Source organism: Schistocerca gregaria, chromosome 4 (genome assembly GCF_023897955.1).
Source record: "Schistocerca gregaria isolate iqSchGreg1 chromosome 4, iqSchGreg1.2, whole genome shotgun sequence".
In the NCBI taxonomy this organism is placed as follows: Eukaryota; Metazoa; Arthropoda; class Insecta; order Orthoptera; family Acrididae; genus Schistocerca; species Schistocerca gregaria.
The window spans coordinates 631,035,127-631,057,614 of NC_064923.1; the positions used below are offsets into that span (position 1 = coordinate 631,035,127).

A 22,488-nucleotide genomic window follows, 5' to 3' on the forward strand; every position below is an offset into this window, starting at 1 on the left:
AGTATTTCGGGGATCTGAAAGCGTACTGTGTTCTTATCTTTTTGCGAATATGTGGTATTTTTCTAACCATGTGGTCGGATTGTGACATTCGTATCTACGGTCCAGGAATTTTCGTTTTTATTTTGCGTAATAATTGAACTAACTTCAAATCTCTAAGGATTATTTCCCCTCGAAATTATTCTTTAAGTGTACGAACTATTAAAGTCAGTGGTATATGTGCACCTTTGGCCTATGTTCTGAATAGTATCACATACGAGCACAACATACTATATTAGATCTGCCTTCAGTTGGGCTACTGGATTCACGATTTTCAACCCAATTAAGGTAAGTCTTGAGTTCCACAGAACTTCGAGAAACCGTTGCAGTCGTGGAGATTTCAAGACTCAACATATGAGTAATTAATTCTGTAAGTAGGCTGTTAGGCTTTTTTAATGGTAACACCACGTAGCGCTCTGTATGAAAATCACTGGCTGTGCTGTGTGCAGTCTGTGGCTAGTGTGCATTGTTGTCTGCCATTGTAGTGTTGGGCAGTTGGCTGTTAACAGAACGTAGCGTTGCGCAGTTGGAGGTGAGCCGCCAGCAGTGGTGGATGTGGGGAGAGAAATGGCGGAGTTTTGATGTTTGTAATACTGTATGTCATGAACTGCTATATATATTATGACTTTTGAACACTATTAAGGTAAATACATTGTTTACTCTCTGTCAAAATCTTTCATTTGCTAACTATGGCTATCAGTAGTTAGTGCCTTCAGTAGTTTGAATCTTTTATTTAGCTGGCAGTAGTGGCGCTCGCTGTATTGCAGTAGCTTGAGTAACGAAGTATTTGTGAGGTAAGTGATTTGTGAAAGGTATAGGTTACTGTTAGTCAGGGCCATTCTTTTGTAGGGATTATTGAAAGTCAGATTGCGTTGCGCTAAAAATATTGTGTGTCAGTTTAAGCACAGTCATGTATAATTGTTCAAAGGGGACGTTTCAGTTCTTTCTTCATTAGGCTATGGGGCATATAATGGGCAGACCCATTTGCACTGGACCTGCGTTTTTCAAGGAAAGGGGCGTTCACGCTTAAACGTTGTATTGTAACAACAAAAAAACTTGGATACCCTTTTGTTTTACTTTAACACATGTTAAAATCTCCTTTATGCACTGTGTTGCACTATAAGAGTTCGTTCACCACCACACATTCCTCAACTGCAGTTAGACTGTGTTGTTTGTTAATCCATTTGTCAAATCTTAAAACAACGAGAATACCTTCGAGCTGTTAATACCAGTGTCGTAACTAGAAAATAATAAATAATTGCCTGGGCAGATCAGCTCTAAGGTTGTAAGGATGGAAGGGCATACCATCTCAAATAGGACCGCGTCTAGTGTTCCAGAAACCTTCAGGTCGATGGTAGCCTTGATGTTATTTCATTCAAGAATGGCATCGCTTCCATTAGGCTCTTTTCCTTTAATAGTTCTTCATTTGTAATTAATAGCTAGTTTCGAGTTTTGCTCCTTGTCAATTGCGTAATGCGTGTGGATACATACATCGTCCTTGTATGTGGTATCCTAGTCTATTAAGCAATCGACAATGAGTAAAGCTAGAAGCCAGCCAGTAGCGCTTAGTAAAGCACTATTTAATAGCAACATTATGTTAACGATGCCATGCTTGTAATTTATCAGTGCCCACGCAGAAGAAATCAATCCACTACTTTTACTTAGTATGTGACATACAACTCTGCGGGGTATAGTTGAAAGAGGAGAAAAGATTAAGGTGGGATAGTTGTCACATGTATGGGTCGCCTTACGAGACACTGATTGAAAAATTAAACACAAGGACAATAAACAAAACAAGAATGAAAACTCGTAGACCTTTAAGGTAAAAACATGTTTAGGACAAAATTCACAAAATAACAGATGAAAAAGATATATGGCGTTGTTGAGAATATACAAGAGTAAGGGAGACTACAGCCTGAAATTCTGCGGATAACAGGGATAAAATACAGGCAGCGGAAGCTTATTTACAAATTGAACAGAAGTCAGGCTGTCGTTGTAAGAGCTGCACAAGAAGAAGGGAGTGAGACTAGGAGGTAGCCTATTCCTGATGCTAGCCAATCCGTACACTGAGGAAGCAACAAAACAACAAGAGAAGGAATTTCAAAAGGAAATCAATGTTCAGGGAGAAGAAATAAAAACTCTGAGGTCCGATGACGTTTTAATATAGTCAGAGATGCCAAAGGACTTTGAGGAGCCGTTGATTGGAATCGATTGTGTCGTGGAAAGATATTATAAGATGAACATCAATAAAAAAACAAAGGTAATGGAATGTGTTCGGATTAAATCAGGTGAAGATGAGGGAATTTGACTGGGAAATTAAATATTAAAAACAGTCGATTAGTAATGCAATGTGAGCAGCTAAGAAAGTCATGACGATCGAAGCAAAGACCATGTAAGATTCAGACAACCAATAGCAAGAAAAGCGTCTATCGAAAAGAGCTATTTGATTACCTCTAATATAAATGGGAAGTCTTTTATGAAAGTGGTTGACTACAGTGTAGAGTTCTGTGGATGTGAAACATGGATATTAAGCTGTGCAGCCAAGACGATAATAGAAACTTTTGAATATGGTACTGAAGAATAATACTGAAGATGAGGTGGGTGGGTTGAATAACGAAAGAGGAGATACTGACTCCAGTTGAAGAAGGAAGAAATTAACGGCACCGCTAAACTTGAAGAAGGAATCGGTTGCCAGGACACATCATGTGGCGTTAAGGAGAAGCCACTTTGGCATTGGTTGGAAGTCTGGGACTGTGGGTGAGGGATGGGGATTGAGGATAAAGATCGTGGAAAGAGATCCTGATAGGAATGCAGTAAGCAGGTTCAAATGCATGTAAGTTGCAAACTTATGCTGATTGTGAGATACTTACACAGGATAGGATACCATGCGGAGCTGTATTGTACCAGTCTTCCGACAGAGCACCACTTGATAAAGCGAACCTTGAAATACGCAAAAGTGGGATTCTTTAGAAGAATTATGAGATTACTTTCCAACCACAAGAGCAAAACCTTACCGCTAATGAACCGTGAAATTAGCTCAAAAGACGGTCCTCTTCCTTATATTTTGCTACATCGTGGTTTTCCCGCAGATGAGAGATAGAAAGATATACCGAAAGAAAGAAAAGAGTGTTTTTTGCTTCTATGTTTTGTCTGCAACGGAGCCTTTATAGTCTCTCTACACGATGCTTCCATAACGTTCCTAGTTGTCTCCGTGGAGTGTTGAGCGTCATTTTCGTTACTCGCTGTTTGAATTCCAACCAAACAGTAACGCTCAACGCTGCACACCACCCTCACGATTGTCTCTCAGCGGTGTTAAACAATATAAATCCAAATCGTCAGAAAGGCTACACCAAAATATAAGTAAGTTCAAGTATGAAAAATGTCACAAAACAGCACTTGTCACAAGATTCTTAACGCTTAATCAAGGAACTGAGAGAACACAGTGATATTTCCCGACACGAGTTTAATAACCTTGAATACCGCGCTTTACTTGAGGTAATGCTTCTGTCCACCTCATCTCTTGCCTTAATCTCGACTGCTTCCTTTTTTACAACGTCCCAAAGGAGCGTTGCCTCCACCACGACGCTTTTATATTCTTATTTCATTTTATGTTCACAAATGAGGCAGTGCTCCGTGACAGTTGATTTAGTTGGCTGCTCAAATCGGATGTAACGCTTGTGTTCTTTACATATCTGTCCTACAGTTATTATTATCTATTTGGCGCATCACATTCCATATTCACAAGAAATGTGATGTGTACTCGGTTTTCGAAATCGTAGCTTATCTTTCACAAAACGTAGGCGACTTTTTGAATCTCTGTAGAGGAGGCGGTATCGACTGGGAATCGAATGTTCAAAGCATTCTCCCAATCGTCCCAGAAACCATACCAGCGCATACAAGGCACGCTATTCTTACTGCTTCTTCTATGATGAAACCTGTAGGATCAAAAGTATTTTTGTTTTAAAATGCAATACCACATTGCATGGCAAAGACCCTACGACGTGATGTACGATGGCAACAGAAACTAAAGCTTCAGCTTTCTGTGAATTGTAAGGATGTAGCTGCTGTTGCCGCATTGCTCTCCATATGGTAAGTACGCTGATTTCTCATGCAACTGGTCGAGGGCTAACTGTTGGTTGCTTAACATCGATCAAAAGCACTGGTATGACTAAGCCGGAGGACTGCACAAGTTAGTATATTGCCACTCTTGCTGTACGAAATCCACACAAACGACCAACCAAGCAATCCCGGATGAAGAACCTTTATTTAGGCCGGTGGCGCTGCAGCTGCAGCTCACGGTAATACCTTTGAGGAAGTGGACATGTATTTCACAGCATCACTTGATGTTCTTGGCAAGTATTATGTTGATAAATACCTAAAGCCAAAGTCCTGAAATATGCAGGTCTGTGCATTTCATCCGAGAAACGGGGTAGCCAGGAGGATGTTAAAAATAATCTGATGAGATCTGATGCCATAACGATACTCAAAAATACCTGGGAGTAAAGTAGCATCGAAGTCTCACATTCAGAGATCATTACTAAGCAAGAAAGATAAAAGTTTACTAAAGTGTATTTCAGGCTGAAATGCCTTTGAGCTTTACTTTGGTCATTGCTAGTAATCTGAATATACAATTTACAATAAATTTTCTTATGGTACTGGCGGCTCCTCCACTTAGCATCGTGTTAGCCCAATCTGCCCTCTGTACAGCGTGCGTTAACTGCAGCTCTGGCTCTGCTCCATTTGGTTTCTGTCTCTGAGAGTGGAAAGTTATTACACCTTATGTACCGTATGCATTTCTTGTTGTAAGTCATTTACAACTGCCTCGTGAGCTTATTTAATTGCATGTGGTGTGCAGATTGTCATCTATTTTGACTTCTTTTACTTTTTATTATTTTTGTACGTTTATGAACCTTGCAATTGTGTACACTTATTAGGTCTACAGCTTTGCTTCCGCAGTTTTGCAGTAGACGCCATTAGTAGAAAGTAGTGGCTCAAGTTGTAGGTCGTAAGTGTCATACAATAAGATTAGGCATTTGAGAACATAACACCATCAAAATATTAGTCGATTTTTGATTGCATCTTAAAGTTAGACTCGGCTGAATATGTCAACTTACGAGCCCAATTCTCGTCATCTGCGGGAGGTTTGAATTTTCTGCTTTGATATGAAGAAATCTGCGGCTGAGGCTCATAAAAATCTGGGTGAGATCTATGATGAGGCACCTGTTAGTGACAGAACTTTGCAGGAAATGGTTTCCATGCTTCAATAAGGGTGCTTTTGACGTTTACGACCGGCATGATTGTGAAAGGAGAGAAAGTTTTCTATGGTAATGCAACCGACGGAAACATTCACAGGAGACCGTTAACGAAAGCAATTGATGTGTTTGAGCCGATCACTGAAAGACAAACTGCCAAAATACAGCGATAGGCATGAAAAGATGATTTTGCAGCACGATAGAGACTCCATGTCGCGGAACCCGCTATAACATTCCTGTAAACGTTGAATTGGGAGGCCCTACCCTACCCGCCGTATTCTCCAGATATTCCCTTTGACTTCCAACAGTTTGGTTCAATGGCACACGACCTGGCTGCCCAGAGCTTCCTGTCGTATGAGCAACTGCAAAATAGGATCGACACATGGATCTTCTCGAAAGACGCCCAGTTCTACAGCCGCGGGATTCATATGCTGCCCGAAAGATGGGAGAGAGTAGTGGCCAGCTATGGCCAACACTGTGACATGTAAATTGTTTGTGAGATGCTCACAAAAAAGCCTCGAAATTTTAGAAAAAACGGCGGAAGCGAAGTTGTAGAAGTGCTTGTAATCCCAAATATTAATTGCTGACAGGTCACCAGCTGCGGGGCTGAGCTCTAGACATGTTGAAGCAAAGCAAGCGCTGTATCATGTATAAGATACAGAGGCGAGCGAGTGCACGGGACTTACCCTAGTTCACTGCTAGTAGCGTCACGTCATCGTAACGCGCCTGCATATAGTATTGCACCACATTTAACATAAAAGTAAAAATTAAGATTTGTGTGTAAAACTTTGTTAAAGTATAGTTCTATGTAATAATGTTTCAGGTAACAAATCTTAATGTTATAAAATTAGTAGTTTACGTAAAATTCACGTTTTGAAAGAAAAATAGGAGGCGCTAAATAATGACGCTAGGAAGCCAAAATTTGGTGAGAAGGTGCAGTAAGAAGTCATTAATGAGTGGTGCTGGTTTCCAAAACCATAAAACTAAAATTGACTCCAGAATCCGCGTTTTTCGGAAAAATCAGAGGCGCGAAATAATAGAGCTACAATATTGAAAATTGGTAGGATGCTTCAGTTCACCCTAATAATAATAATGGAAATACCACAATCAGTTACCTCTTCTAGTTTTTTAGTAATTTAGTAAAAACTACTTTTGTGAGTAAAATGTACATAAGCATTATAGATTAAGTACTTTAAATTTTAATGATAAAACAAATTCTTTAAGACCAATAATCAGATAGGACAATTAACAAAGCTACACCAAGTTTTAGTCTTGTAGCATAATTAACAGCTGATACAAGTCTTGATAAAGCTATGGTTCAGAGGTAACAATCTACCGTTAGTTCCATTGTAAAAATTCTAGAGAGTAAAGTTTTAATTTTAGCGGGCTGAGATTTTCTACGTGCTTCTGTACTGCTCAGATGTATGTATACAAAAATTGAGAAGTTTGTAAAGCTATTATTAAATGTGATATTTAAGATTATGTGCCTGAGATAGCGGTCATTTGGAGGCCGCAGGCATCTGCATATGAACGGAAAGAACAGATGCTCTCTTGGCGGTACGCGCCGGAGCTATATAAAAAGAGCGGCAGAGGCAGTAGTAAGCTCACTCCGCATTAGACCAACGCCTAGTCCACGCGAGCTTAACGTCCGATCGCGCCTCGCCTCGGGTGACGTCATAGCGGGCTGTGACATGCGCGTACTTAGCAATGTAAACGGACATTGAAAATCGCGAGGACTGTACACCGTCCTGGATCGTTTAGACTTCGGTAACAAACTGTTATTGTGCCGTCCGTGTGAAGTATAATTCCGCGTGGCAAGTGGTGACTAACTCCACTTTTAAGGCGAGCATTAATCTTTTTTTTAACATTATTGCGAACTATTAATAGAGCACCGTTAGTTAGAGTAATGAACTATTCGGGAGGAACTTGCTGTAGAAGTCGCCTCTGAACTATTAAACGATTGGCTGAATTAACAATATTTAATGTCTTTAGCATTTTCAGAAGTTTCGAGTAATTTGTGTGAGCCTTTAAGATAATAAAATCTTGTTTGGAACTTTAAATTTTATTGAAGCAGCCCTAATCCCGTGAAGAACTATGGATATTTTTCGTTTAGCTGGGCTGTACAGGAATGTGGCCGTGCAGACTGGGAACTAAGGTCAGTAAGTTTCCCTTCGCTTTCTGACTGGCCACCAAATTAGTTGCCAGGCTCGCGTGATTTAAGGTGGCAATGTTCAACTTTCATGCAACATTAAACAACGACTTCTTCGCCGTCCCACATATGTTGCATCGGCAATAGTCTGTTACGTGAAATGAACATTCAAACAACTCGTTCGACAACTTCTTCGCCGCCCCACATATGGTGCATCGGCCGGGAAAACTGAATTAAAAGCAAATAAAAGTGCTCGATGTGTGAAAGCGATTGGTATAAATTAACGAACTCGGTAGGCAATAACAGGACACTGAATTGAACTAGTGTGGGAACAGTGTTACCAGTAAAGGCGGGTGTAGTGTATAACAATAAGTGTCTACCGCTGTACGTTGGTTAGTGACGATGGTGAGGAAGGCGACGATGCTGGATCGCGGCTGCCGACGGCGCTGAGACTAAAGGAAGACGGTGCGTCATCGCGGAGCTGCGCTGATCTGCGAGACAGGTGCCGGCTGCGCCGAGCGGTCAACGGTGCCTTGCTGCCCCCCCCCCCCCCCCCCCTGGAGCTATTGCAGTAGGCGATTCCTGTGGCGGTACTCGACGCTACGGCTGCTGCTGCTGCTGCCTTCAATACGTCGCGACGCGTCGCATCACGATTGCTGGTACACCGCGACGACATCATTCGTCGAAATCAAGCATTTAAGTTAAGTCAAAGACTTTTAAAATATTTATTAACTGCTGCTAACAAACTAAAAGATATGGAAAGTAGTGTACATTTCAGAAGGGAACGGTCTCTGACCAAGAATCCTCACGATCAGGAATTGAGTTTAATGAGGATGGTTCCATTAATCCCTCAAATATTGAACTAGAACGTAATTTGTCACCAGTAAATTATGACTTTAATTTAAATGAGAGTGCAGGGATGCAATCAATAAGTGAAATAGAAGTCAAAAGGGAGCCAGTAGAGTTGCTAACTTTGTCAGGTAGTGAAACTGAGCTCAATATATCTCCAGCTCAGTCAAGTCAAGAGATACAAAGTATCAAGGTAGAAGCTCCGGATTGGATGCAAATATTGTTTGCCAAACTCGAATCAAACCAAAATAAAATTGAGGCTAAAATTGAAAATAGTAATAAAGAGTTGGAGAATAAAATTGAGGTTAGTAATAAAGGGTTGGAAAATAAAATTGAGGATAGTAATAAAGAACTAAAAGAAGAACTGCAATCAAAATGGAATAGTTTGAATTATAAGATAGATGCTATTCATCATGACATTCAAGTAAAAGTAGGGCAACAGTTAACTAAAATGCATAGTACTTTCAAATGTGAAATAGATCAAATTCAAAAAAATTATCAAGAGGCAGATGAACTTTTGGAAGTGAGGTTGTCCGAAAGATTGAGCAACGAGTCCAAACTTTGCTCTGACAAAGTTAAAGAGGTACAAATTAAAGTAGATACTTGTCAGAAAAACATTGAGAAAGTAAAAGAAACCTGTACCGAAATTCGTGGTGCAGTGCAACAAAGATGTTCTGCCAGGATAGAAGCAGTAGAGTCACAAGTAGAGGAATTAAATACTAACATTGCTAACCTAGAAAATAGAGTAACCTCTGTTAATTCTAGTCATTCTACTGTACAGCATGTGACTTCAGTTGACGCCGCTTTTATAGGGTGTCGACAGTTTTTGCGCTTTGATCCTGATAAGTACATTCACCCTCTTGAATTTTGGAATGACTTTGAGGATGTTCTCCCCAACACTTGGTCAGAAAGAGAAAAAATTTCATTTATAAGAAGTCATTTGTCAGGTGATGCTTTGCGATGGTCAGCGGATGTAATGATCAAATGTAAAACTTTATCTGAATTTAAGTCTGCATTTCTCAACGAATACTGGTCACATAACAAACAAAATGATGTGTTAAGGGAATTCTGGAGTGGTAAGAAGTTTTTCCCAGGGCGTGAATCAGTAAAGGATTTCGCTAGGAAGTGGGTTTCAAGACTGTCACATTTGACAGAAAAGATGAAGCCAGATATGATCATTATGGGTTTAGAAGGTAAGCTGCCGTGGTACTGGCAGAAGAGGATCATTTCCGCCCATAGAGATAATATAGACAAATTTATTGAATATCTGGAAAGAGTGGAAAGAGTAGCTGCTGCTGAGGAGCAGGTGCAGCAGAATAACAAATCTTCTAACAATCACGTACAAAATAATGGAAACGTGAACGTTAGAAATATGGAAGTTAGGCACACCAAAACAAACTATCGAAACCAAAGCCGTGGCAGAGGAAGAGGGGGTAGATACTCACCACGCTTTCGTAACAACTACTATGACGAAAGTGGAGAAGTAAATCCTATGCCATTAAGACAAGAAGGGAGTCATGATGCTACTATATCTAGTGGTGTCACAGATGAACACAACAGGCCGCGTGTGGGAAACTAAATCCCGTCTATGAGGAAACTGGCGCTCACCAGGCGGTAACAGTAACACAGCCAGTAACGGAAACACAGACAATCAGCCAACATACACAGACAGACAACATGGATGACGAAATAAATACAGATAATACCAGTGATGTGTTAAGCCACTCTCACAAAATAGTGGATAGTATTTTGGATACACTAGAAAAATGGGTCAAGGAAGAACAGGAACTCAAGGTAGATAATGGGGAAGAAATAGATAATGGGTTTGAGTCTGATGGGAATAATGATGAAGTAAAAGCTTACATCTTCGATGAAAATGGCAATCTAAAAGCTGAAGTAGAAGTAGCAGAAGTAGAATCAGTACTGCAAAACTTTAGAGAGGAGGAAATGATGAATGAAGGGGGTAGAAATAGTAACGAGGTGAAAGAATCTAGTAGCTGTGTAAACGTGCCACAAATGGTTGAAGGTGACGACATTCTTATGAACAGCAATATTGCGCAGGGACGCAGTTGCTCAGAGGTAGAGGATAGTTTGGCTGATGTGCAGCAAACAAAAGTAGAAAAAGTCGTCAGATGCTTCGATTTAAAGTTAGTGGACAGATTAGAGAAAGCAGCTAAGATTATAGAGCATGATGAGCCCCAGGATGTAAATGTAAATGTAATTGCAACTGATCAGAATTACTTTAGCTGGAAGAACATAGAACGAGATTTATTAGACGAGGTGTGTGAGCAACCTGTTCAATGTAAAATAACTCACCCTGTTATCAAAGTAAACATATCAGGAGTCACTGTGCGTTGTCTGCTTGACAGTGGCAGTGAAGCAAGTGCTTTATCACAAACATTTTTTGACACCATACCCAATAAAGAGAAGTTAACAGTTATGAAAGTAAGTGGCTTAAAGATTATAGGTGCTACTGGAAAAGTCTCTAGACCAGTTCAACACGAAGCTTTGATACCCATTGGTATAAATGACGTAGTAATAGATCATCCTTGTTTGATTGTGCTAGGCTTAAGTGTTGATATGTTGATTGGTACTGATTTCTTATCAAAGTACCAGGTAAAGATCAATTTTGATCAGAACAACTTAATTTTAACTTTACCTGACTCTAAAGTGATAAGAGAGTCTTTTATAGGAAGTCATATAGGCGGTAGTAATGAAACTTGGGAACTGCCTATTAGAGTAATAAAGAATAAGGAATTTAAAATTAACAGTAATTAATTACTGTAGGGAGTCTGCCACTCTTTGGCGGATACACGGTTTGGCGTACCGTGCAGTCCCAGCTGGGTGAAACTTTATTTCCTTTTCAAGTTTCATTCCCTTCTTCTGGTCTATCGTAACAGGTAAGAATCACATATGTCTTCATGTTGTATATATGCTATTAGGTTTTAAGTATTCTTAGTAAGGATCTACCTAGTGAATGGCAAAACAAAAGTCTGAGTACCAATAAGAGGCAAACATGGCTAAAATAAATAAATTAAAATATTTCATGTAATTGTAAAGGGTTAGAAACTACAACTAAGAGAGACACTTTGCAGTATACGAAGTACGGTATGAATATGAATAATCCATGAGATTATGCAGAAGGTAGTATGTTGCTAGAAATAAGGTTGTCTGAAGGAAAACAGCGTAAGAAGGTAATGCTCATAGAGGCAAGCAATGGCGTTTTAGAATTAAATAAATGGAGATGTGTGGAAGTGGTGTGAGGATCGCACCAAATATATAGAAACAGGACGTCAATAGGCTGACAAAAGGAAAAGGGAGAAAGAAGTGGAGAAATGAAGTATTTTTGAATCTGGAAGAAAAGGGAGAAAATGAATAAGGTGAAGAAGTGAAGTAAGTAAATTGAAGTAAATGATGTAGGATTAAAGAATAATTCCCTCACGTCTCGTGAAATGGTGAAAAACGCTAAATCTTGCTTGAGGCAAATAAATAGTTAAACAGACAACAGAAACACACAAATATTGGAAAATGCAGAAATTTGGAATCGGTATACTGAAAATAACTAATTTCTTTAGTAATTCATACAATAAAGCAAAGTGCTGGTCAGCAAATGACTTCTTTGATGAACTAATCCATACGATCATTAAGCCAGAGTACATTAAAACTAAAAGGTTACTCAATTTTCTAAGTTGAAGCAAGATCTTAATATATTAATTTGCTAAAAGAATTTTCACTATTTAGGAACCTAAAAGATTATTTATGAAAGAAGAAAGTAGGAGCTATTGTATCAGATACGACTTAGTGCTAAATGTCTTTCTGACAACTCCACAATTAGTAAAATAGTGCCAGAATATAAACTATAAAATGTACTTTGTCCTACCTTAGATATAAGTTGAAAACAGAAACTTAGACTGTATTGTCTGTTTCTCAGGGACATGCAGGCTGCATGAATGACTGACAACAAGCGGTAGGGAGATTGGAAGTAGAGACGCAAACCACAGCGAATACAATTTCCTCCCACAATTTTGTCAAACAGTGAAATTAAATGAGTGTTACAATAGGACACCCACCACAGTGCCGAGTATTATAGTAAAAGAAAAATGTGAGAGCGTTGCAGTGATAAAAGTCGTGTGTATTTTCTTTTTCAGGAAGAGACTGATTTTAAAGAAAAAAAAAATAACTATTTTGTAACCATTGAAAAATTTATATTTCCATGTAAATGTATGTAAATAATTTGTGAATGTCTTCTGTACTAGGTTTTCTATGTGTATATGAGTATGGTTATTTTGTGTATGTAGTAATAAGGAATTTCCTAAGAAGAAGCAACTTAAGTTGAAAGAGGTATACTAAAGTAATCCATCGCTTGTTTGTTCTTTTAGAAATTTAATTTTGTTCAAAAATAGATTTTCACGAAAATTAAAAAGGGGGTGATGAAGCAAAGCAAGCGCTGTATCATGTATAAGATACAGAGGCGAGCGAGTGCACGGGACTTACCCTAGTTCACTGCTAGTAGCGTCACGTCATCGTAACGCGCCTGCATATAGTATTGCACCACATTTAACATAAAAGTAAAAATTAAGATTTGTGTGTAAAACTTTGTTAAAGTATAGTTCTATGTAATAATGTTTCAGGTAACAAATCTTAATGTTATAAAATTAGTAGTTTACGTAAAATTCACGTTTTGAAAGAAAAATAGGAGGCGCTAAATAATGACGCTAGGAAGCCAAAATTTGGTGAGAAGGTGCAGTAAGAAGTCATTAATGAGTGGTGCTGGTTTCCAAAACCATAAAACTAAAATTGACTCCAGAATCCGCGTTTTTCGGAAAAATCAGAGGCGCGAAATAATAGAGCTACAATATTGAAAATTGGTAGGATGCTTCAGTTCACCCTAATAATAATAATGGAAATACCACAATCAGTTACCTCTTCTAGTTTTTTAGTAATTTAGTAAAAACTACTTTTGTGAGTAAAATGTACATAAGCATTATAGATTAAGTACTTTAAATTTTAATGATAAAACAAATTCTTTAAGACCAATAATCAGATAGGACAATTAACAAAGCTACACCAAGTTTTAGTCTTGTAGCATAATTAACAGCTGATACAAGTCTTGATAAAGCTATGGTTCAGAGGTAACAATCTACCGTTAGTTCCATTGTAAAAATTCTAGAGAGTAAAGTTTTAATTTTAGCGGGCTGAGATTTTCTACGTGCTTCTGTACTGCTCAGATGTATGTATACAAAAATTGAGAAGTTTGTAAAGCTATTATTAAATGTGATATTTAAGATTATGTGCCTGAGATAGCGGTCATTTGGAGGCCGCAGGCATCTGCATATGAACGGAAAGAACAGATGCTCTCTTGGCGGTACGCGCCGGAGCTATATAAAAAGAGCGGCAGAGGCAGTAGTAAGCTCACTCCGCATTAGACCAACGCCTAGTCCACGCGAGCTTAACGTCCGATCGCGCCTCGCCTCGGGTGACGTCATAGCGGGCTGTGACATGCGCGTACTTAGCAATGTAAACGGACATTGAAAATCGCGAGGACTGTACACCGTCCTGGATCGTTTAGACTTCGGTAACAAACTGTTATTGTGCCGTCCGTGTGAAGTATAATTCCGCGTGGCAAGTGGTGACTAACTCCACTTTTAAGGCGAGCATTAATCTTTTTTTTAACATTATTGCAAACTATTAATAGAGCACCGTTAGTTAGGGTAATGAACTATTCGGGAGGAACTTGCTGTAGAAGTCGCCTCTGAACTATTAAACGATTGGCTGAATTAACAATATTTAATGTCTTTAGCATTTTCAGAAGTTTCGAGTAATTTGTGTGAGCCTTTAAGATAATAAAATCTTGTTTGGAACTTTAAATTTTATTGAAGCAGCCCTAATCCCGTGAAGAACTATGGATATTTTTCGTTTAGCTGGGCTGTACAGGAATGTGGCCGTGCAGACTGGGAACTAAGGTCAGTAAGTTTCCCTTCGCTTTCTGACTGGCCACCAAATTAGTTGCCAGGCTCGCGTGATTTAAGGTGGCAATGTTCAACTTTCATGCAACATTAAACAACGACTTCTTCGCCGTCCCACATATGTTGCATCGGCAATAGTCTGTTACGTGAAATGAACATTCAAACAACTCGTTCGACAACTTCTTCGCCGCCCCACAATGTGAATGTGAAAAAAACCTCAAAAACGCCTAAGAGCTTTTTTCAGAAACCAACAAGCACTTTAAGAGTCATTTTTATTAAACACATAGGTATCTTCCAGGAACAATATCATCCGAAAACTTAATAGCACCACCTAAGGCCCGCAGTCAAACGAAACCAATTAGGAGAAATTCTACATATGACAAATAGGTGCACACGCCGTTAGGTGAGATTAGATGCTTTGTGAATGACTGTCTACGACCAACTCCTATCATCAGAATCAATCAAATTACGGGTATAATGCCGCCTGAAAGTCGTAGACGAACAATTGCAGAAATGGAGAACAAGAAGCTGGCTATCGTTCCCAGATACCCCCTGTTTGTATACGATCCACAGAAACTGATAAGGAGCGATCAAAAAGTTTCTGTTTGGTGGCGTTGGAGCAGCGTATATGAAACTTGGCGAGATACCGATACGGATCTATAAGCACCGACATGTAGGCGAGTGATTTTTGTCTTTTCGTCGTGCCTGCGGTAAATGCAGAAACGTGAATTATGACGACGTTATTATCAAGATGCAGTTTTTATTTTCTTGGCCACCGAAGAACAGACACCGGTACACATTCATTGCAAAATGAAGGATGTGTATAGGGCAGCAGGTGTGTCGGAAACGGCCGTTCTGAAGTGGTGCGCCGAGTTCCGTACTGATTGCGATTCGACAGAAGGCGCTGGTCTACCTGTAAGACAGCCTTACTCAATTGGGAAACCCTTGTGCACCTGCCCCGCCTGATTAATTAGCCTTTAGTTCCTCGAAAAGATGCCTTGAATGGCTGAAAATTCCTGTCAAACTTTGATATGCAACGGGCTATTACGGACTTCTTCGCGCATTGGGATACGGTGTTTTACCAAACGCTTATCTTCAACTGGTGTGTCTGTGTGATGATCGCCTCAGTGCCCACAGCAATTTTACCTGATTGGCATACCGATTCTGGACTGTATGGCCTTCGAACAAAAACCTTTTTGATCGCTCCCAAAGGTTGAGCTCGAGCAGAAGCTCCAGGTATACAACATCAGCACATGAAACTTTCCGAACAGAGCTATGGCGATGCGGAAAATAAAATAAATAAATCTATGTCCAAGCTCGTCATACTGTGATACCGCTTGCTTTTCTCTCTGTAAGAAAATCACGTCCACTAGTTACTGCTAAGCCACTACATCTGACCGACTTCACACTTAAACTTGTATATACAGTATTACCAACCGTTTCATCAGGACTGACCATGTCAGTGTACCAGTCACTCCATCTGCAGTATATCAGCAGAGTTTCCTCTCCCTACTGTTTATTACGTATGCATATTTGTCTGACACATTCGCCTACCCTACCTAGTCAGGAACTAAGTAAAAACTAGCTTCATCACACCCTATCAACAATGATTTGTCGGTACAAGAATTCCACTCTCACAGTTAGCCCACTACGTTTGTCTCCTTACTTTCAACTCAGTCGTCTTCAGATTGATTTGATTTCTTTTTCCGTCACCCCTGGAAATCTGTCTCATCGTTAAGAGAATTCCCTATTTATTTTCAACAGTTATGCTGTTCCTTTCAGCATTTCATTCTGGATTGCAGACTAGCAAGGCTGCTATTTGATGTTTCAGCCTGTACATGTGATTCTTTCCTCCCTGATGTCTTCAATTACAGGTTTCTGTACTAAAGAATCGTATGACCATATTTGTCCGCAATTCAAAATTGATTCAATATCCATCACTCGCAGGAAAATTTTATTGTTTCAAATGCTTTCTGACGCGTAAAGCCGCCTGTCATGCATACACAATGACTTTATTTTACATGCAGCGTCCTGTGTGGCGTGTGTCTAGTAGCGGTACTCTTCTGGTGTATTAGCTTGCTTACCATGTTTATGGGAGACAGTTTTGGATGTATGATTTGTTTTACCGGTTTCTTAGAGCCCTACTGGCAATCACATTTATCAACTAGATTGGATCACTTTTCATTCTCTTCACTATTATTTTCGAAGGGGGATTCTACGGGATTATGTCCTTGAAACGTATTTTTTAAACTGCTGTTCCACAGCTACTCTTTCTTTTTAAATTACTGTAATTTAATTTTTTACTAGTAGTTTCCGCATCATAGTCCCATTCTCTAGCACGACAACTTGGCTCTATAATTGAATGAGTGCGTGAAAATGTGGCACCACATCGAAACTAGCTGAAAAAAAAGTAAGCTTAGAACTTCTGATTCCATAACAGACAAAACATGTTTCTATTATTTTCAGCACTATTTGCGTGGGGGATCACAACAGACAAACGATATTGGAGATCGTGACGAGCCCATTCCAGCATTGCTTCTCTGCGCCTCCTGTGTCAGATCTCAATGATCTACTCGTTATTGAATTCCCTAGGATGCTTAGTCTCTTTAGTTCTAAGAAGACGTCCCACCCACTGTTGACCAGTACTATTGCAATGTCTAGAAAACATACAGCAGATGCAGGCACGGGAAACACAAACGTTTGGCTCATTGAATAGAAAAATCGGCCCACAATAATTATTTATAATGTAACAGTAATGTGACAAAACAGCGTGCTGAAATAATCGGTTCTTTGCGTCTTGATAAACCTGCAAAATCTGTTATTACTCGACAAGTAATATTTGATTTTCTGTAAGCTGTTTTGTGCTTATAGTGCCTCAGGTTATGTAACTATGATGATTCAGCTGCCACTGCTCATGGGTCTTATGATGCCTGCAACGCCTTAAAATATCACAGGCAAGATTTTCATTTTCTCTCGCTCTCTGCCGGATCTTTTAGTCATACAGAAATTACAAGCACGACCTCTTTGTAGGATATTTAATTTAGTTACATTTTGGTACTGGGACAGGTTTTCGCTGTTGGCCGTAGTTTCCGAATTATTGAAGAAAACCTTACAAAAGGTACCTTCAAAACCTTGACCTCCAGTGAAAACTTATCCAGTACCAAATTAAACTACATTAGATTTTCTACAAAAAAATTCCTGTTCATTTTTTTTTCTCTAGGACTAATAGTTTGCGCCTAGCAACCGAGAAAATATCTAAAACTCCTGCGTGGTTCCTGAGTGCTTTGCGGGTTGCATACAACCTATTGATAGGGGCAGATGAGTCACCCTGTTTCACTATCGAAATATTAAGCCTCCTTCCCAAGAGCAGCTTTGTTTGGCTTCGAATTGAAACAACACTCCTGTTCATCGATCCCCTTGGCTGACAATGAAGCATCGCATAGCGTGCCAGGCAACTCCTTCGACAGCAGCGGCAAGGAGGAGAAGGTGAAGAACAAGAAGAAGAAGAAGAAGCAGTGTGTGTGTTTGTGTGTGTGTGTGTGTGTGTGTGTGTGTGTGCGCCAAGCAGGGGCTGGGGCGGCCGATCTGAGGCCAGCGGCTAGCTTGTCGAATATTTATGGAAGCTGAGAGGCGGCGGCTGGCGGTTCTGATTTGACGGCCGGGCTCGGCAGGGCGGCTGGCTACATCCATCACGCAGCCCCCTTGCGGCGCAATCTGACGGCTGCTGCCCTACCACAGAATTATGCGCCCTGCCCGTGGCAGGAACCGGGTCCTGTTCATGAGAGCGTTTCTCGATGTCAGAACACAAGTTGAAGGGTTAGTGTATAAACATCTGACAGCCTTACTACTATTCAGGACTGTAATCTTCTTCCTATCAGCTTTTTGCTGCTTTTTAGTGGGTCGCTTTCTTGTTTGCCTGTCTGTTCTGTACAAATTTTGCAGTTAGTTTTAGACTAATTTCTGATGAGCTACAACTTGAAATTTTAAATGTACCTCAAAACTGGATGATAATGCATTAATAATTCGATTTCTTATCGGTCTGTTAAACAGCATTGAGGGTGAAGGTGAGAATAGTAACACCTGACATCTAGGCCACCCTACAGGACCGGTGTGTTGTGCAGTTAGTACCAGAATATTTTCCAAGTGTGATGTGAGTGGACAGCATGGCTGGGCATAGGAATGGGGGAAGAGAAGGTGAATATCATTTTAACGTCCATCTGTCTGACTGTCTGATACAATTTTTTAGTTGATTTTAAACTAACTTCCTGATGAGATAGAAAGATGAAAATTTAAACATGCAATAGTAATTCTCTTTCCTGTCAGTCTGTTTGTTAGGGGTGGTTGTGAGTGTGAGAATGGTAACACCTGACATCTACGCTACCCTACAGGACCAGCATATGTGTTTGGTATCAGAACGCATTGCAGGTGGTATGCGAGTGGATGGGTGAGGTTGAGCAGAGAGACAGAGGTTGGAAGAGCAGGTGCATATAATTTTCTTGTATGCCTGTGTATTTGGTACAAACTTTGCAATTGATTTTGAACTAACTTCCGAATGAACTAGAGACTTGAAATTCTAAACAAAGCTCAGGACTAGAAGAGCATGCAATATTAACTCGCTTTCTTGTCTAGTGTGTTGTACCAGTCGCGAATGGTTCAAGGTCAGAACGACTGCTGGTAAACCTGAGCTCGAATCTCTCTACTTTTGACCTTCACTTTTTACCTTGCTTTTAGAAAGACATATATAGGAAGAACCTATACACTGATTGATTTCAGTGAAGAGAAACTGAAATAAACATGAAATTTACATTTATGTGCTGCAATTGAAACTTACTGAAAATTCTCACACATGCCAGATTAAAAAGGTTAAGATAATTATTTAAATAAAGATGAGTTCAAATTCCACAAAATCACTGTGAGGCCAAGTGGCCTTTGCATTGTAAGCACTTAGACATGTCTTGATAAAAACAAGTGGTTATTGTCACTACGATGAATCAACAGAAACATGTCCAGCTGCATAAATAGTGTCTAGTCAATAATTCTTCACAACAGCAAATGCAATACATAACGGATGCATGAATAGTTCACGTTGTTACAATTACTTTACTTAATAACTGATGCAGGAACATTTCATGTTCTTACTTTTACCTATTGAATGCGCCCCCTTTTTTTTTTTAATTTGAATTAATGCATGTACATTCATAGTTATAAATAATTCACAATAAAATATTTTCAAGAATACCTGTATAGAAATAGGAAACTATATGGAGCTAGGATAAATTATTTTATAGTTTCTAGTCCTTTTAAAAAATGTGATATATGAAAAATTCTTTTTTATTTTAATAATTATGTTAAGATGTAACAGTTTTTAATATTCTGTTTTTACAAATTCTAGGAAGATATACATTCAACGACATTGTAAAAGAGGAACTCTTAGCAGGAATGATAGTAGGAGTTCTGGTATAATAAGCTTTGTTCCTGAACATGTTAAGTTAGTAGCGTGTCAGCAAGTAAGGTTGCGTGAAAGTGAGTTTTGTTTTGGTGTTGACAGAGTATATGTTGATTTGTTATAGTTTCTGCACTCTTCGACGATGTCAGATAATACGCAAAGCTTTTGTGCCAGGCGCGGCACCGTCACCACTGTTCATAGCGGTAAGTTGGACGCTTTCGCTATTCCAGTGTATACTGATTCAGTTTTGTGTTTTTATCATTGCTGATGAAAGTTTTCATGTGACAGGGATATTACTGTATAATTTTGGTTCTGGAAGAATGTCGGATTGTTAAGCACTAGCGGTTCCTAAACAATCTCTGCATTGCGACAGGTACCAACAGACGTATGCTGCAAAACAGAGTTGTGGCAGCTTAACAGTTTTCATTTGTGCGGGAGTAACTCTTTTTTGAGTATCCGTATTAACGGATCGAGAGTAAGAAAGTACGGTAACATGAGATTCGCTAATTCCCATCAAAGCCTTTGTAGCTTTCTGCAATTTCTGTAACGAATTTACACCTACAAACTGGAGGACAATGGGCCTTGACAATGTATTAAGCTGTTATCAGATTTATCTGTTCTTCATTTACGGAGAACTATTGTTGCCATAGCGCAATTCGTTATCAGAGTCCATACGATGGAACGCAACGTACTGGCAGCTGCACAGCAGGTAATTTCGACTGTCTAAATAAGGTTAGTTGGGTTTATTCATATTTTTACAATCACAATACTATATTTTCATGTTATATATTTTCGTCCCAGTTTCTGTTTTTCATCCAATTACGTTTAGTTCATTTCTCTTTCCCTGTCATTCAATCACATTTTACTTTCCACCACTCGCTCTCTTCTTGGGATCAAACTTACGTCTCTTACGTTCCTTAACTAGAAGTTTTTATCATTATCCTACGCCGATGATTACTGGCTGTATTTAATATCTTTTATTTCCTATCAAGATTATTTCAGCTTCATGATTGACTACATTTTTCCTTATTTGTATTATTACCTACGTTAGGACACCACCCAACTTTCTCTGTGCTGTTCATTCGTGGCATTTACTACATCCTTAATGTGCTGTCGCTTATCATCTAGACCGTATCTGAGTGGTCAGCGCAACAGAATGTCAATCCTAAGGGCCCGGGTTCGATTCACGGCAGGGTCGGAGATTTTCTCCAGTTAAGGACAGGGTGTTATATTCTCCTAATCATCATCGTTTCATGCCCATCGACGCGCAGGTCGTCAAAGTGTCGTCAACTCGAAAGAGTTGGATCAGAAGAGATTCTCTCTGGTTTAGAGCGGCTAACAGAAGTGGTAAAGGCTGCCAGTCTTGCTTGGAAGATGAAAGCAGAGCTGACCGTTTGCAGCATAGTCGAAAGGACCGACTGCGGACCTCTGGTATAGTGACGAGTGGAGGGTCTGAATCAGAGGCTCAGACGCTTCCGCGACCGTGCAGGTTGCAGATTCCTCGACTTGTGCCAAAGGGTGTTTGGGTTCCGCTGAATAGGTCAGGTGTCTAGTACACGCAGGAGGCGGCTATACGGGTAGCAGGGGCTGTGTGGCGTGTACTGGGCGGTTTTTTAGGTAGAAGGTCTCGAGAAAACACAAGAAGGGCTTCAGTCACAAAGAGTGCAGGCCGAACACAGGAAGAACGTAGATACCGGAACTATTGGTATAACAGTTGTAAATTGTCGTAGCTGTTTTCGGAAAGTACCAGAGCTCCAAGCGCTAATACAAAGCACTGATACTCAAATCGTTACATGCACTGAAAGCTGGCTAAAGCCGGATATAAGCCCAGCCGAAATTTTTACGAAGAACCTAATAGTGTTCCGAAAGGATTGGCTAAACACGGTTACAGTGACGTGTTTGTTGCTGTTAGAAGTAGTTTAACTTGCCGCGAAATTGAAGTAGATACTTCCTGTAACTTAGTAACGGCAGAGGTCATTGTTGGAAAACGGAATAAAGTAATAATATGATTCTTTTACCGATGTCCAGATTCAGAAGATATAGTTGCTAAAAGGTTCAAAGGAAACCTGAGTTTGATTTCAAACACGTACCCGACTCATACGATTATAGTTGTTGGTGACTTTCATTTACCCTCGATATGTTGGCGAAAATACATGTTTAATTCCGGAGGTACTCATAAAACATCATCCGAAATTGTGCTGAACGCATTCTCTGAAAATTATTTAGAGCAGTTAGTTCATGAGCCCACGCGAATGGTAAACGGTTGTTATGACACACTTGACCTTTTAGCAACAAAAAATCCTGAGTTAATAACGATTATCAAAACCGATACAGGGATTAATGAGCACAGTGTTGTCGTAGCGAGACTGAATACTGTGATTCCCAAATCCTCCAAAAATATGCGAAAATTATACCTATTCAAAAAAGCAGATAAAAATTCACTTTACGCCTTCCTGAGAGGCAATCTCCACTCATTCCAAATTTATAATACAAGTGTAGAGCAGATATGGCTTGAATTCAGAGAAATAGTGTCGTCAGCAGTTGAGACATTTATACCAAATAAATTAACAAACGAGGGAGCTGATCCTCCTTGGTACACAAAACGGGTTAGAACACGATTGCAGGAACAACGAAACAAACATACCAAATTTAGACACAGGCAAAATCTCCAAGATAGGCGAAATTAGCGCAGACTTCAATGCGAGATGCTTGTAACAGTTTCCACAACGAAGCTTTGTCTCGAAACCTGCCAGAAAATCCAAAGAAGTTCTGGTCGTATGTGAAGTATGC

At 39.7% G+C, this 22,488-nt stretch overlaps 1 protein-coding gene across 1 annotated transcript in view; it reads right to left on the reverse strand.

The window, feature by feature from the left end:
- Nucleotides 1–22,488, reverse strand: part of LOC126267844 (uncharacterized) — a 1,288,882-nt gene that overhangs the window by 1,043,948 nt on the left and 222,446 nt on the right. The gene's annotated exons all lie outside the window — the stretch shown is intronic.